Source organism: Temnothorax longispinosus, unplaced genomic scaffold (assembly GCF_030848805.1).
Source record: "Temnothorax longispinosus isolate EJ_2023e unplaced genomic scaffold, Tlon_JGU_v1 HiC_scaffold_22, whole genome shotgun sequence".
NCBI lineage: Eukaryota > Metazoa > Arthropoda > Insecta > Hymenoptera > Formicidae > Temnothorax > Temnothorax longispinosus.
Genome location: NW_027270036.1, coordinates 263,201 through 278,657, shown reverse-complemented (window position 1 = coordinate 278,657; position 15,457 = coordinate 263,201). Strand labels below are relative to the sequence as shown.

General features: G+C 42.0%; 1 long non-coding RNA gene across 1 annotated transcript; it reads right to left on the bottom strand.

Annotated features, from left to right (window-relative positions):
- Positions 1 to 1,487: 1,487 nt before the first annotated feature.
- On the bottom strand, positions 1,488 to 3,265 carry LOC139823945 (uncharacterized). The gene is made up of 5 exons (XR_011734946.1): positions 3,162 to 3,265; positions 2,688 to 3,083; positions 2,406 to 2,556; positions 2,211 to 2,323; positions 1,488 to 2,143 (listed from the first exon to the last, which is right to left on the bottom strand). It is a non-coding gene; the product is annotated as an uncharacterized lncRNA (long non-coding RNA).
- Between the last annotated feature and the right edge of the window lie 12,192 nt (positions 3,266 to 15,457).

Sequence of the window (15,457 nt, the reverse complement as noted above, 5' to 3'; positions counted from 1 at the left end):
GTATCATTTTAAGTGATTCAGCTGAATATCTCTTAAAGTAAAAGAGATTGGAAAAATTGTTTCAGACAAAAGTTGTTTGGTTCGAAGGGGGACATAAGATGGTGTCATTGGTTTGACCATGGATGGTCGTTTAAAACTCACGTAAACGACACCTTTAATTTCTTAAATGGAAACCCCTATTTTTCAATGCATATTCTTGTAGCTAATCTCGAGAACTTTTCAAAACACTATAATAAAGTATTTTTTCGTTAAAAACTTTTGGAATTATAAGGCTTGAAAGTTCTAGTACTTTGACATAAAATACAAAATATCTTGTAAAACATTAATTTTTCGGTAATGTTACCTTAATACTTTTATGCACAGAATAATGAACAAATCAATTGGTATGAAAAAAAGGCATAGTTCGTTTAAGAAAAAATATGTAATTTTGCAACACGCATCTGCATACTTTTTCTTGAAAGCAACCATGTCTTTTTTTTCATACCAATTTATTTTGTCTCATTATTCTGTGCATAAAAGTATTAGGTAACATTACCGAAAAATTAATGTTTTACAAGATATTTTGTATTTTATGTCAAAATACTAGAACTTTCAAGCCTCATAATTCCAAAAGTTTTTAATAAAAAAATACTTATTATAGTGTTTTGAAAAGCTCTCGAGATTAGCTACAAGAATATGCATTGAAAAATAGAAGTTTCCATTTAAGAAATTAAAGGTGTCGTTCACGTGAGCTTTAAACGACCATCCATGGTCAAACCAATGACACCATCTTATGTCCCCCTTCGAACCAAACAACTTTTGTCTAAACAATTTTCCAATCTCTTTTACTTTAAGAGATATTCAGCTGAATCACTTAAAATGATTATATATATATATATATATATATATCTCTATATATATATAAAACCTCTTATTTTTTACAAAATATACATATATGTGTATTTATATTCGTATTATATAGAGAATCGCTATAACATTAAATGTAATAATAGTTATAATATAGAACTATTGTCTCCTATTTTTGAAATTTATTAAATATGTATTGATTAAATACGTATTTATTATATTTAATGGTTTTCTTGCAATTCTCTATGTTAAGTGGATATAAATACACATATATATCGTATATATACATATATATAACATTAACATGTTTTTTTTAAATCATGTTTTTCTGCAATAATTAAATTATTTATATTAAACCAATTATTATTTTTAAAATAAAAAATTTACCTGACAATGTGATTATTCCTTATCCACTAATTATTAATTTTCAAATAAGTAATAATTTATGTATTAAAAACACATGAAGAATATAAAACGATGCGAAACTGGAAACTACTGGAACAGATTCGAGTCTGGACTAGTTATTTATTGGTTCGAATTCCTTGACTGCTTGAACAGATCAACTAAGAAAAAGTTTATTATAATGGACCATTTTCCCGAAAATATTACATACATGGATCCAACTTGTATCAAACCTATGAATATTAATACGTGATTATAATCGATATAATTGTATATATTTATTTTTGTACAGTTATCTTCAAGAAATGACAAGAGATGATACATCTAATATTTATAAATAGATTTCTGTTAGAGGATCTGATCATGGATAAATATTTTAATACTGTTTCTGATTGTTATCGGAATGAATTAAAGTATAATGGTTTTGTATTTTCATATTGTAATTATTATATTCAAGTCATTAAACTATTCGTGTATTTTTATTTTCCTTCCAAATGTTTGCGAAAACTTAACTATTTAGTAGAGCTACATAATCGAGTAAATGAATTAAATAAATATTATTACATAACTGAATGAATTAAAATCACAGTCCTTAAAAATACAATGTAGCTAATATATATTCATTATAAAATAGATTATAATATATATACAATATAATCAGCTGTTTTATAATGAATCAATTGTACGATGAAACAAAGTTATTTATCTGGTTATAATATTTAGTCCTTGAATCTGAATCCTTTAAACAAAATTGGACAATTTGTTGAATTTAAGATCAGATTTTAGCTTTCTTCCTATTTTTATCCGACACTGTATACTTGTCGTAACTTTCGTTGGATCAAAAGGTTCTCATCTACTCGCTGGAAAAATGTGTTTGTTCCTCTCGTACCATGATCTAATGAGAAAAATAAAAAAATAACATAAAAGAGAATTATACAAAGTATTCTTTTAATAATAAATACCTAAGTAAAACTTTTCCGACATGTGATTCCTCGGTTTCGACAGAAGCATCGTGCATAATACGAATATCATCGTGAACGTCAAATGTGAACAGAGACCCGCTCTTTCCTCGTGCCTAATCGCAATATTACATACATTAAAATAACATGCCAACATTGTGATATTGCTTCATAAGTTTTATCATTTAGTATATTTACCTTAGTTACAATAAAATCAGTTATAGTTGCAGTAAAACGTATAATGGTGCGGTAATATAAGATTCTCCTTGACATACATTAACTGATCTGCCATTACTGTTTTAAGCTCGCTGAATTCACGCCTCAGAACTTCTAAACATCTCTGAAGAACCTAATAGATAAAATTACCTGTGTGTGAAAATTTAATTTATGCAGCAGAACATTATATATCATGCCAATGTTACTCCAAAAGTGACACTGGAGTATTTTAATAACTTAAACGTTCTCTACTAAGACATTCACCTTTCTTCATTATAACACTCCGACGATGGTCAGATCCACCCCAATAACTGAATGTGATCTCAATTTCTTCTTTTTTCAACGCGTTCTGCTTTCTAGCCCATTCTTGTCTCAATTCTTTCCTAAGTTTATTTTCCTCCTCGTCCCTTTCCCTACTGGCAAAAAACATGTATCTACATCTGGATTTTTCTAAATCTTCTTAATCGCAGGGCCATCAGATTGCACATTTTCTGACTGCGGGGATTTTTCGGCATTGTCTTCGTCACAAGACATCTCAGCTTCATCTTCGTTTTCGTCCAGATTAAAAAACAAAGCTTGAATCTGTCTCTTCTGTTTGTTCTTTTCTGTCTGCTTCGCTGCTAGTGCTCTTTCTTTTTCCTGCTCTTTTTCACGTTCCTTCTATCAAAGCATAAAATACACGTACAAAAATACAAATTATGAGATAATCAGGATCATAAGAAGATTGTAAGAAATTACTTGTGGGTATCAGGATTCGTGAATGTTCGCTCAATTTAACGGCGGATTTTCTCTTGCATTCCGCGTGACCGACGGTACATGCACACATAATGTAAATATTACAATCCTGTGTTTAGGATAAATTAAAATAGTGGTTTGATTTTTATGAGGAAAGAATGGACATCGACATAAAAATCGAGCTGAAAATTGCATTTAAATCTTACCACTGAATCAAAATATACATTTAAATTTTGATATAATAATTGTGTATAGAGTACACATACATTAGTGATGTTTGCATAAAAGATGCGTTTTTTCTTTAAACGGCGAAACTTTCACTTTTCGCTTGGCGCGAATTTCTCTACCAACATTGGGTTGTCGTAATACATTGCTCTGTAAAGAATTTTGACTTCTGGTCGTTATTCCTTTCCTCAAAGTTGCAGTGCTGTTTTGTCGATTTTGTCCGAGTAATACCTTTGGTGGTGCCATTTTTCAGATATGACGGAACTTTAGTTCCTTATCTAATTGCTATAATTCACAAATATACATATAATTAGTTTATATATATTGTTACGCCCGTGCTGTTTGCCTGTGCCGTGCGCTCATGTGAGTCGCCCCGTAGCGAGAAGTTGCGGGTCGTCTTAGCGACGGTTGATTGTTTATAATTACGCTTGTCAGATTTGGCTCTGAACTTCGTATCTAACGGACGTGACTCGTTGTATCTGAGCATAAATCCGTTCTTTATAATAATAGAGAGTTCCTTTATTCCCGGTGACGGGGAAGCGCGGCGCGTTCGGGAGTGTGGTGATAGTGAGACTGTGACGAACGCGCGGCGAGTGTAACATTTTGGGGGCTCGTCCGGGATCGACGAGCGAGAGATACGATACGAGTGACGAGCGACGATACGACGGCCATGTCCAGCACAAGGAAGCGGCTGAGGGAAGCGACTCCGCAGTCGGGCGCTACGGAGACGTCGGCGGAAGTTGTGACTCTCCAGGCCGTCATAGGAGAGATCCGCCTGATGCGTGAGGAACACGCGCGTAGGGAGCGCGATTATGCGGAGACGTTCCGCCGCCAGGAGGAGGAGCTCTGCCGTCTCCGCGGGATTATCTCCAACACAGAGCTAAGTCCTTCTATTAATAGAGCGTCCGGAGACTCGAGGGCGCGAGACGCGAGCGGCGCGGAAACGCGAAATGCGAACGCGGGAGAGAGAACCACGGTCGCGAGAGCCACGGTCGCGAGCGGCGCGGAGGTACGGTCAGTGCGCGTGGGTGAAAGTGTCGCGGTCGCGAGTGAGCTTGGATACAAGCTGAAACCCGACACGTATGACGGAACCGTCTCATTGCACGAATATTTCTCGCAATTAAATTTAATCGCGCGGGCGAATAATTGGGATGACGCTACCAAAACGATCGCGTTGGCTTCGAGCCTGAGGGGGAAAGCGAGCTTTTGGAGACGGTTGAGGACGTCGAACGACTGGATTTCGCTGAGCTCAAAGCAAAGCTTGAGCTGCGTTTCGGGGAGGGACGACAAAATAGCTACGTCGCATTCACGAATCGCAAGCAAAAATTCGGGGAGGATTTGGTCGCACTCGGCTCCGAAATCGATAAACTTTCGCGCCTGGCGTACCCCGAGTGCCCATATGAGCTTCGTGACAAAATCGCTTGCGCGCAATTCGTTACGGCCGTTTCCGATAATTTCATTCGGCGAGCGCTTCAGATGGAGGGAATAACTTCCCTGAATGTGGCCGTTGAAAGGGCCAAGGCGCTGAAAACTCTTCAGGGGGATGATTCTAAAAGAAATAAAAAAAATTTTAATAAAATGCCGGTGGCGCCCGGGGGGAGTGTTGGACATGCGGTAAAACTGGGCATTTTCGATCGGAATGTCCCAATGAGGGAGGCGCGGTTTAGTTGAGCTTGGTGGGGTGGGCTTAACTTTAAATAAAGAATGAGTTTGTTTTAATTTTGCTGTTTAATATTATGTCCTGTTACTGTGCGTAATGTTTGTTTTCCCAGAGGAAGTTGGCGGTACGTGAGAAGATAAGGAGGTACTGCGGCAGAACATCGGCCGAAGACTTCTCAGGAAAATTCTGTTTTTTTTAAAGAAGACTGCCTCGCCCACGGTTTTTTTTTGAATTGTGGTTTTTCCGTGGGACGTAGAGCGAATGCTGAGGCAGGGACTTGGGGAGCCCTGCGGGGCGTTGGGTCCACATAAGTTCCCCCCCCTTGTCCGAAGATTCGGTGGCGACGTGGGAAGCCGGCAGCGAAAGAACGGGCGCGGAAGAAGCGGAGCTTACGAGGTCGCCTCCATCGGAGGAGGGAGCCTGGCCAGCTCTCACCCGAAGAGGCTTGGACGGGACCTTGGCGTGCGGCTACCGGGGGCCAAGAGGAATGGGGCCCGGTAACTTGGAGCAGCAGCTCGAGGAGGGCAAGTGAACCATTCGGCGCCCTGGGGCTCACAAGGTAAAGAAGCTGGACCGCAAGAGACTACTCTCCCGGATTGTCGGGGCGACAATCTTGGAAGAGGGGGGGTAGTGTTACGCCCGTGCTGTTCGCCTGTGCCGTGCGCTCATGTGAGTCGCCCCGTAGCGAGAAGTTGCGGGTCGTCTTAGCGACGGTGATTGTTTATAATTACGCTTGTCAGATTTGGCTCTGAACTTCGTATCTAACGGACGTGACTCGTTGTATTTGAGCAATAAATCCGTTCTTTATAATAATAGAGAGTTCCTTTATTCCCGGTGACGGGGGAAGCGCGGCGCGTTCGGGAGCGTGGTGATAGTGTGACTGTGACGAACGCGCGGCGAGTGTAACAATATTATACATAGTTTAATTTATATAGTGCATAATATAATACGGAATGTTTCAGAAATAAATTGTCAAATTTGAGAAGCATATTCTACTAACAGTAAAAATGGAAAAGTTACAAATTTTTTTAAGTAACATCAAAGGAAAGGGAGACGTAAAAAAAAGGAAAATAAGAGAGATAAGTGATTTCGAAGTACAACAGATAACAGTTGAATAAAAGAGAGAAGGAGGACATGTAAAAAAATGTATATATGAAATGAAAAGAGAGCATTTTTCTCTTTTCTAACTCTTAAAACTGGAAAAAAATAAAAATAAGTTGAACCGATAATAAAATAACTTACGATAATTCCTTCGCGCGTAAACGGGATTGATTTCCTCGGCATCAGCTCCCTGCCGTCAATATATACCTGTGAACAGGCTCCTTGATCTCCTCGGTATTAGCTCTCTGCTGTCAATATGTAATACCTCTACAAAGTAAAAATGTATTGTATAATCAGAATACTAGCAACGTGCACAACTTCATTTAAGGTTATAATTGGGTACAACATTCATCGCACGATACGGTATAATTGCAAATCGGAAACGTACCTCGAGTCCAGCTCTTCTGTGATCAACGAAGTCGGGATCGAACGTGTCAGTCGTCACTTTCTGCAAGCGTGGAGAAACCTTCTTTTCCGGCAGCGGTGGTAACACGATGTAGGGATACGAAATCTCGGGATAAAGCACGAAGCAATTCAGTTTTCAATTCAGTATATCGCCGGCACGTTACGGTGTTACTGCCGTTTCGCGTACGCGCGTATGGGCGTGTTGTCGCACCTTATACCTCGCGACAGCGTGCGGCTCGTGCAAACGTTAACGCGCGGCCGCAATCGCGCGGCAGAAACGCCTCGTGTGAACAGGCTCCTTGATCTCAGTATCAGAGCTCCCTGCTGTCAATATAAAAAAATAATATAATAGGTTATAATCTGTATGTATAAACACTCACGTAAACGTAGTATAAACAGTAAATAAAATAGTACAAGTATAACAGTAATATATAGAATAAGATAATTATAGGATAATTACATAAAACAATTACCTTGAATTAATCGTCGCGTCGCGTAAAGAGTCACGGTCGGTCTCGCTCCGCGCGTACTACCGTGTCTCTCTCGAGATAGGTTATAACTGATGAACTGACTGACACTCTGACAGCGCGCTAAACGAACGCACTGTCTGCACTGCCTGCACTGCACTGCACTGCGATACTAACGCTGCTAGCCGCCAGTGTCGAAAAAGTGAAAGTGACGTTCTCTGTTTGTTAAATGTATGTTATAATGAATGAGAGCGGTTGACGTAGAAAGTATCTTAAAAAAATTTTTTTTTGACATTTGGACTTTGCGTCGCAATATCTCCGCTCGTAGGGCACGTAGCGGAATATTATAAGAGAAACCCCCCCCCCACCCTAATTGGACCCCAAGCTATCGATCAAGCTAATTAGAACTTGATCCGTTCACTCGTTATCGAGATCTCAACATCTCGTATACTCGCACCCGTCGCGTCGCGTAAAAGAGTCACGGTGCGGTCTCGCTTCCGCGTGTACTTGGCGCGAGACACTACCGTGTCTCTTGATTTTGTGTGGTTAATTGCGTTACGCCTTCTCTCCGAATTCCCTGAAAGCGAACTACGCCCGGAAGTATCGTCGGGGATATCGCGTTATATATAATAGTGTACGGTGGTGCGATCAGTCGCACCTGGCGCCCAATTATTTGGTGTCTTAATTAGTCGCGCGTCCTGCCAATCCACGATAGCCCTCCATCGGATTGCGAGACCGGGGAAAAAGGATCGCAACAGATAACATAATACATATTAATTAATACTTACGTTTATAAAATACTTATAATAATTTATAAAAATTTATAATAATTTATAACAATTTATAATAATTTGCATAATTTATAATAATTTTATATTTGTTGGAATATACTAGGTAGATTTCTATAATTTTCTCTCTTTTACACTTGTATTAAATTTAGTTTTACCTATTTACTTCTTTATGTATGTATTAATTATTATCTTACCTTTCTTGCTAGCTGCTACTCTTTCTTATTTGACACCTCATATACATGATCTGTATGCTCTAATAATGCGTAGCTGCGCAAGTTTGACAGCAGGGGCTATCATCGCTCATAGGTTAGAGTGCGTTCCAATACCTATCACGAAAACTCGGACAACCTTTCTGTCCGCGACTGTACACCGTGCGGACTTTCCAGCAAACTTATCAGAACGTTGGTTTTACCGCAATTCGAAGGACCGCAAATGATCGCGCGTATAGTAGTCGGCAGCATCGTACCGTGTCTGCGCCTATCCGCGTTGCCCTCCATCGACCGTGATCTGTCGTCGCAATTCGTCACGCAATCGCCAACGGTTGTCGCACGAATCTCATTTTTTTTCCTCACACTTTGTAAGACTGATCGAACTTTCGTTCGAACGTCTATTTATAGGTGCGCGGCACCCGCGATCGCTCAGTCGCAAAGATGTTCGTCCTGCTGTCGAGACCTTCGGACATTCGCGATTTTAGCGCCGAACAATTGCATTCGTGCCGAAAGCCGTTCTATTGTAAGTGTGCGGTGATCACGTCTACTACGTGTGGGACAAGCTTCCGGAGCATATAAAGACGGATTTGGAGGTTCAACCTATCGTTGCTGTGACGAACATTACATCAACCGTGGCAGGAAACGCACATCGACGGTCCCGCCCCGTTGGATTAAGAATTGCAGCGAATGTCAACGAAAAAATAAAAACAGGTAGAGGTCTGTTTTTAATTGCGCGATAGGTGCACTTCCGTTCGAATTGCACATTCCCGGCTATCAGTATTGCGGTCCAGGTGCTCGTTTGCAAGAACGATTGGCTTGCTAAGGTGATCCGGGTGTAATCCATTGGACGCGGCGTGTTGCGAGCAAGACATAGACTATTCGCGTAACAAAGGCCTCACCGAGAGACACGCGGCGGACAAGATACTCGCCGAGAGAGCGCTGGGACGCGTCATCGCGAGAGATTCGACTATCGGAGAGAGAGCTGCCGCTACAGCCGTCTGGGCGGCCATAAAGGCTAAGACGAAGCTTGGAATGGGTTTGAAAACACAGAAAACATGAACGAGGAAATGGCCGACGAAGAAACGGATACTTCCGACAGCGAACGAGGCGATGTATTGCCGATTCTACCGTTGTTGGGAGTTCTCGGTTCTCTGGTCGGCGGAGCGGCCGGAATTACAACGGCGGTGAACGCAAAGCCGCGCTGCGTCAGCTGGAAGAGACGCAATGTCACAATCGCGCCATGGAAGGTCACGGACTTTATCTTGCTCCGTACAAATATGGACAAGGACTGTATCTCGGCCCGCACAAACGCGGGTGAGGAATAGCGTTGAAGATTAAAAAAAAAAACATCAAAGAAGTCGTTAAATATGCCCACGGGTGTTACGACTAACATACAATTGAGTAGTCGACTAGTTCTAGCGAATGCGCGTACCGTTCTTCAGAGGTGTTTTCATGCGTGATTCGTTACCGATCGTCAATGGCGTTACGTTGAAACAAGAGCGTATCGTGAATTTGGACGATGCAGCGGGCCCCGGTACTCATTGGGTAACGTACGCCAAGAGGGAAAATTGAGTCATATATTTCGACAGTTTCGGCAATCTTCAACTACCGAAAAGAACTGGTACGATATTTCGTACCGAACGTTACGAAAATCCGAGTACAATCACACGTCTTATCAGCGATACGATCAGAGCATCTGTGGACAATTGTGCTTGCAATTTTTTTTTCGGACGATTGACGACGATCGGCGCTAATTTAAAACCTGACGACGCGCCGTGTGGAGACCCAGTGTTCGTCGAACAGCTTCCGCCAACATGTCTATAATGTTCACGCTGACCGGGAAGAGCAGCATCCTCGCGGAGCACTATTTTTCCGCTGTGAATCTGAGCGACGGTGACTACGAGCTCGGTCTAACGTGTTTCAAGACTTATCACACAATTCCAAACGTAATTCTTCGAATAATAAATTTTATTTTGACGAGGATTGACACGGAAATTAAGATTCCGGAGGGATTGTACGAGATACGGGCCATACACGAGTTTTTGAAACGTGAAATTTCACGGAAACGTCCGCGACGCTTGGTTCGTTCTAACGACAATCGTCGTACGTCGATCGCGGATATCGCACGAGAGTAGACCGTGAAGCCGTGCGCAAAAACGATGCGCGCGCAGCTTCTGAGCCAGCCCCGGGTTGTCATCACCCGACTGTCACCCGAGGAATTGAGGCGTGCGGAGCGACGGGCGACGCCGCGACCGCGGCAGGTGGCCAGACGCAGCCGGCGGAGCACACCATTTGCCGGTAGTTCGCCGCGAGGTAGCGCACCAGCCGGTGCAATTGGCGGGAGACGCGTGCCAATGGGGCTCTCCCGCCGAAATGGAAGCGATTAGGCACGCTGCTGAGGCGTTCGATTGCGCCTATCGAATCGAACTGACCCCGGTCACCGTGCAGGAGACGGTGACGATCACAGCGATGCCGAGCCAGCAGTGGGAGGAGCCCAGTGACGGATTCATTAGCCCATCCAGCGAGGAAGACGACTCCGTAGACGAGGGGGACATCCCCGAGTAGTTTTAAGTTGCGTGAGCGCTCCGAGGACGGAGTCGAGACGATTTTCCATTAATTTTATTTTATGATTTGGGTTTTCTATTATTATTTGCTCAATAAAGTCATCGATTATACCCGTCCGGCGCAGTTAATCTTAAGACATGCGACAGCGGTCGCCGAGCAGCGGCTCGATTAGTTAGTAAGACTTTTTCTTCGCGATCCACAGATTTTTTAGTTTCTTTTGGCACGAAGGTGCCCGGCCCGACCACGAGAAAGGGAGTTATGTTTTGTTTGCAACAGGTGCGTGGATCGATAATGCACCGATAAATTAGATGGTCGAGTCTCACACAATCTTCAGAGCGCGGACACTTAGTGCACGTACCGCGCGTGCTACGCGAGTAAGAATCGAACTGCCGTCTCCCGGATCCCCAAAAAGGGAATCCACAAGAAACCAGCGCGATCCGATTACGCAGACACAGGGTTTGCCGGACAATCCGCGAAAACGCGAACAGGATGCCGCAGCGCCAAACGGCGAAAGCTGCACCCAGAAGAAGGTCTAACCGACCTCTGAGTCAATCGCGAGCGCGATCCGAACGCGCAAAACATCAGGTTTGCCGGACAATTTGTGAAAACGTGAACCGAGCGTCGGAGCGGAAAAGGACCGAAGCTGCGTGGCTCAGGGGGATTGCCAGACCCTTGGAACCGATCGCGAGCGCGATCCGAACGCGCAACCTCAGGTTTGCCGGACAATTTGCGAAAACGCGAACCGAGCGTCGGAGCGAAAAAGGACCGAAGCTGCGTACTCAAGGGGGCTAGCCAGACCCCAGGAACCGATCGCGAGCGCGATCCGAGCGCGCAAACATAGGGTTTGCCGGACAACTTACGAAATCGCGAACCGAGCGTCGGAACGGAAAGGGGTCGAAACTGCGTACTCAGGGAAGGTAGATAGGGCCTAGGAATCGATTACGAACGAAATCCGATCATCCCGACACACGGTTCGCCGGACAATTTGCGAACTTCCGAACCAAGGGTCGTAGCGGAAAAGAGTTCAAACTGCGTCCTCGGGGATACCTAGTACACCCGAGGAACGAATCGCGGTCGAGATCCGACCATCCGAACGGCGGTGTTGCCCGGACAGTCCGGGTAACCGATAATCCTAGACGTCGGCTACAGGAAGTCGGGCCGGAATACCGCCTAGTAGGGACCGGGGGAATAGGCAGCAAGGTCGCCGCCATCGGCGGACACCTAGAAAGCGACCTGGACGTCTTCTCCAGGAAGTCGACCCGGAATCGGCATTAGGACGTAGGAGAGGCCGTGCGCACGGGTCGGCGCCCTCACAAACAAGTCCATTATTCAAAGGGTTGAAAAACCGCTACCCGGGAGCTGATTAAGCGCGTCGTAAATAGTGTACTAGCGGCGGAAATTCCATCGTGAACATCTGGCGCACACCTGGCGAGCCGAAACTCGTAAAACAGCTATTGTAACAGCGTAGAATGGAAAATTACCGCGAGGAGAAGCGGCCGAGACCCCATGGTGGGGGTAAAACTTCGGAGGTAGGGAGCCCGAGGAGAGGAATATTCCTCTAGGCAGTCTCTCGTGGGCGCTCGAACGGACCGGAAATAAGTTAGCGCTGAGAGTTCATATTTTTTAATGAACAGCTCAAACGATTGCTCCCTAATTGCTCCCTCAGAATCAACCATTGCTCCCCTTTTAAAATTATTATTTTTTGAAATATTTAATAAAAACGAAAAAATTTCTAATTTTTATTGAAAAACATATTTATAATAATTCTATGCAACTAAAATTCCGTCATAGAACGATGCTCCTTCATTGCTCCTTATTGCTTCATCATAATTTTAATGATTTATTGCATTTTTATTGAAAACTTAAGACAAAAATTAATCATTTCACAAGTAACGCCGCCGCCGCCACTATCGGCCGCCTATTGTAACTATGGCTCGGCAGCCTTGGCCGGAAATATTCAAACGTAATATAATAGCTCTATTGTTCATAACTATATCTCAAAGAGTTTAGTCAACATTTTCCTATTGATTTTCGGGTAGAATAACATTTCTCGCTTCGCTCTATTGGGATTTTCAATCGCTCTATTCGTCGCTGCTTTTCTGTAAGAGCTGCAAGTTGATTGGCTTAAACCAAAACCAAAAACTCGAACACAGTTTCTCGCTGAGCAATGTGTTCTTAATTTAAGCCCGCTTACAATCTTAACGACGGCATGCACCAATCAAGAAGCCCATATTACTTTAAAACGGTCTTGAATAAGAACGAATAGTGGTTAGTGCCCATCTACAATAAGTTTTTAAGAGCCCTAAGCCATAAGAAATGACCAATCACAGTCAATTTTATTCTTTTCAACAGTCAATTGTGATTGAACAAATTTCTTAAGGCTTAGGGCTTAAAACACCTATTGGATGGGCACTAAGGCCGAGTTTCCCCTGAAGCGCGTCACGCAATCGTCGCGACCAATCAAACAATCTTATTTTATTACATTATTTGTAATGGGATGTTTAGATTAGTTAAGCCCCTTGCACAATGCCAGACAACAGGCAATAGGAACAGGAAATAACCAAAAAAAATCGTTATTACAACCTAAAAGTTTGAATGCTATGATTGGTTGGCAACAGGCAATAGGCACAAATTTCCAACGTGACGGAAACTCTGTGTCTATTGCCTGTGTCCCTGTTTATTCTGCATTTATACATCAGTTTCTGAGTTCTACTTCCCTGTTCCTATGCCTGTTGCCGTGGCATTGTGCAGGGGCTTTAACGACAGATGACGCGACGCGTGACGCGCACAGTGGAAACTCAGCCTAAACGTCAATAAGGGCTCATGCACAATGCTGACAGGTGGGCAATTAAGGAGCAATCGTTTTATGTTGGATATACTTGCAGAAGACTGTGAGAAATGTTACTTTTCCAAAAAATAAACAGTTCTTTGCTAAAATATACACAAAATTAATTAACGAAGGAGAGAGTTGAAGAAATACTTAATTAGAGCGAAGGAGCGATTCTAATAAAAGTCCACCGAAAGTAAGATTTGAAAAGCAATATAAAGCACTCCACACTGGATCAAGCGCGAGGCATTACAACGCGGGTTAGTCGTTATTGGAAGCTGCCGAGGCCGAAAATTAATAGGAAATGTTGACATAAACTCTTTGAGATATAGGTTAGTAAACAATAGAGCTATTATATTACGTTTGAATATTTCCGCCAATGGCTGCCGAGCCATAGTTACAGTAGGCTGGCCGATAGTGACGGCGGCGGCGTTACTTGTGAAATGATTTAATTTGTTAATTTTTCAATAAAAAATGCAATAAACATTAAAATGATGATGGAGCAATAAGGAGCAATGAAGCAAATCGTTCTACTAATGCCGAGAGTTTACGGGTTGCATAAGGAGTATTATAAATATGTTTTTCGATAAAAAGTTAGAAATTTTCGTTTTTATTAAATATCTCAAAAATTATAATTTTAAAAGGGGCAGCAATTGTTGATTCTGAGGCGGCAAGCAATTAGGGAGCAATCGTTTGAGCTATAGTTCAAGCCTAGTGATAAAAAAATAGAACTGTGCACAGCGCCAAATTTCTGGTGAAGTGCTCTTTATGTGCTAATTATGTGCTCTATTCACGATTTTTGTGCTCGAGGTTTCGCGGAAATCGCAATTGAAAGTGAGGGTACTGGCTTTAAACGTAAGCTAGCACCCCCATTCATAAAATTACATGTAAAATAAAAAAAACTCAATATGCTAGAATTATGTGCTTTTTATGTGCTTTCAAATGCCTCAAACGAAATTAGTTATCTGTAATAGTTTTAAAACAATATACACAAAAAAAAATCTATATACTACTGATATAAGAGTAAAGTAGTCAGTTAAAAAAATACAGAAAGCAAAATAATTCTTGTTTTAAAAATGTTTCTCGATTAATGTGTTCTCGAAATATGCACAATGAAATTTTCGTGCTCATCCCCTTCCACCGACTGCGAACGTGAGCACCCCATACGTACAAGAGTAAAGTACCAGTTCAAATACAGATAGCAAATTGGTTTTAGTCTTAAAATGTTCTTTAATTTATGTGCTTTTAAAATATGTAGAATAAAAGTTTTGTGCTTATCTCCTTCAGCCGACAAACCTCCTTGAAAGTGAGCACCCCATAGGTACAAGAGTAAAGTACCAGTTGAAATACAGATATCAAATTAGTTTTAGTCTCAAAATGTTTCTTAATTTATGTGCTTTCAAAATATGCACAATGAGATTTCCGTGAACTGGTACTTTACTCTTGTACGTATGGGATGCTCACTTTCAAGGCGGTTTGTCGGCTGAAGGGGATAAGCAAAAAACTTTTATTCTACATATTCTGAAAGCACATAAATTAAGGAACATTTTAAGACTAAAACCAATTCACTGTCTATATTTTAACTGGTACTTTACTCTTGTACGCATGGCGTGCTCACTTTCAAGGCGGTTTGTTAGCTGAAGGGGATCAGCACAAAACTTTTTATTCTACATATTTTGAAAGCACACAAATAAGGAACATTTTAAGATTAATAAAACCAATTCGCTATCCTGTATTTTAACTGGTAAGACTGGATTGTACTTATGGGGTGCTCACTTTCAAGGAGGTTTGTCGGCTGAAGGGGATAAGCACAAAACTTTTATTCTACATATTTTGAAAGCACATAAATTAAGGAACATTTTAAGACTTTAAAACCAATTTGCCATCTGTATTTGAACTGGTACTTGACTCTTGTACGTATGGGGTGCTCACGTTCGGGTCGGTGGAAGGGGATGAGCACGAAAATTTCATTGTGCATATTTCGAGAACACATTAATCGAGAAACATTTTAAAACAAGAATTATTTTGCTTTCTGTATTTTAACTGATA